This window comes from Cyprinus carpio, chromosome A24, assembly GCF_018340385.1.
Source record: "Cyprinus carpio isolate SPL01 chromosome A24, ASM1834038v1, whole genome shotgun sequence".
Classification (NCBI taxonomy): domain Eukaryota; kingdom Metazoa; phylum Chordata; class Actinopteri; order Cypriniformes; family Cyprinidae; genus Cyprinus; species Cyprinus carpio.
The window spans coordinates 11,037,321-11,040,015 of NC_056595.1; positions in this window are offsets into that span (position 1 = coordinate 11,037,321).

A 2,695-nucleotide genomic window follows, 5' to 3' on the forward strand; every position below is an offset into this window, starting at 1 on the left:
GGCTACGGCTATTAAATCGGCACGTTCTGATTTTACACCTCACACATAGGCAGATTTTTCCTCTGGTCTTATGACTAGAGAATACAGTCAGTGGTGTGCACCAGCACACATAAAGTACTTGGAGTCTGACTGTAGAGAGGAGTCAGAGGCACATTTTGTGTAGGGGGGCTTTAATGTGCCCATACTGTGTTCTTGTGTTAGACTGTGTCAGCTGAATAACAATGTACCATACCGAGCATAATAAAAAAAAAGTATTTTTTGCATAAACATTAAATCAACATGCATGCATGAGGAGATATAGAGTGTGTGTAACAAAGTGTTTGTGGTTAATATACATTTTTTTATATATGAACCTAACATTGAAAAAGTTTTTTTTTTTTTTAAAAGACGAAAGATAACTGCTACTGAAACGTATGCACCCATAAATTGTATGCAGTAAAAGTAATTAGTCGTTGACATTTATAATGGTTACAGAAGAGCTTTCTGAGGTTCAGAAGATTAAATGATTTACTGTTCAAAGAAATGAAGAAAAAAAGTTAATACACGTATTTTATCAATGGTAAATATTAGAGACAAATTAATATCATATTAGGCCATAGGTTTCTTGAGCACCAGAGAGTCTGCCCTAAATATATTTCTGAAGGATTTGTAAACACTGGAGATTGGCAAAATGTCTGCCTGAATATTCAGCTTTGTCATCACACGGCAATTATTAATCTACATTTTAAAATAGCATAAAGCAGTTATTTTAAAAATTATATATAATATTTCCACAATATTACTGTTTTACTGTAGCTTTGATCACCTAAATGCTAGCCTTGCGCTGAAGCATAAGAGACAAAAAAACATAAAAAATAAATTAATAAAGTAATATCAATAAAAAAAAGCTAGAAGTAGATTTCTTTTTATATGTTGATGTATTCTGAGAATAATCTCAACCTGAATTTTTATTTCTCTTTCCCTTCGGTCTTATATAGATCATTTGGTACGATTTCCCTCTGATGCCAAAAAATCCTGTATCGACCTTCCAGCCAATCATAGGGGGGCGGCACTCCCTCACTACAGGTCCCAGCCAATCATCTCCACAGCTGACTGACCAATTGCACAGGGTTCAGGATTATAGCCAACTGTGCTTGGCCAACCAGGCTCCCTGTCCCGCTATATCAACACCCAGAGAATCCACACTGCTGTCTCACATTAAACATGGACAGCAGGTAGGTATGCACAATACAATACTGACTTGTAATGGTGTTGCTTGCATGTAAATTACCATTATCTATGAAGTTCTTATCAAAACGAGGAGTACCTGAAAACCATATTTTATGTAAAATCAAATTTTCAAATCTCTAGAGAAAGACATTTAAGTGACTAGAATATTTAACTTTGGTGTGGGACATTTCATTTTGTGAAAAATGCATGATATGTTCACTAATCAATCCATAGTGACCCGATAATATACAACTTAATAAAGCCAAAAAATGTAAAGATACTGTATGCCAACAGAACCCAATCCATTACAGAACTCGCATAGGGAAAACACTGCATTTAAAGGCCTTGCACCTATAGTATAAGCATAAAACAATAATAAAACTATGTAATATAAATCAATCCTCACATGATACCTCCTGGACCACAAAACCAGTCTTAATGTCGCTGGGGTATATTTTCGCCAATTATCAAAAAAACAATGTCACTGTATGGCCGTTAAAATTATAGATTTTATACTTGTATGCCACAAGAAAAAATAATTTAGGGATAATTAAGTAGAAGAATCATGTCTCTCATGAAGCTAGTTAGGCTAATTCCTGCCTGTAAATATACTCAAACATTGAATTGTTGATTAGTAAAATGCTTTGCTAAGAATTCATTTGCGCACACCAGTTTACTAGGCCCGATTTTCTCAGTATTTAGAGGTTTCTTTTGCACCCTCAGATTCCAGATGATTCAAATAGTTAGTATCTCGGCACGCAAAATATTACGCTTTCCGATCCTAATAAAACCCAATACATCAATGGAAGCTTATTTATATCAGCCGCTTCATGATGCATGTATACAAATCTCCAATTATGGAAATATGACACATTAGACTGGATTTGTCCAGTACTAGGGTCGAGGCTGCTACGCCCGTCACACTCACCAATGATACTATACTCTTGATACAAATAAAATCATAAAGGTAGGAAGAAAACATCTTTAAAGAGCCTAACAACAGTGTTCAAACACAAGCAGACTATACAGGCAGTGACACAATAGTAATTCCCTGCTCCCACCTATAATCACAGCTGGTCGGTATAAAGCGATCTATAGTGATCAGCCGCATATTTCCGTTGGAGCACTCGTGTCAATTTACTGGACTTGATACGTACATAATGCAGTATAGTAATTGCATTGAATCATGTTATGGATTGGTCTGCCCATTTCAACTGACTCCCAAAATCAGTTTCATGCGAGCGATAATTATGGGCTGATGGCAAAACATCGCAGTTGCGGCCAGAGAGATCCATGAACTCGCGTAATTCTCAAGAGACCTGTCGACAGTAGTTCTAGGCAGTGCTATGCAAAAACACTACTGACATCTCTCAGCATCCAAAGCAAAACACTCCACTTTCAACAAACACACAGAGGAGAATTAATAGTAGTTGCCAAGAGAACAGCAGAGAGATGGTGCGAAGCCAACCCCACTTTTAGACAGATG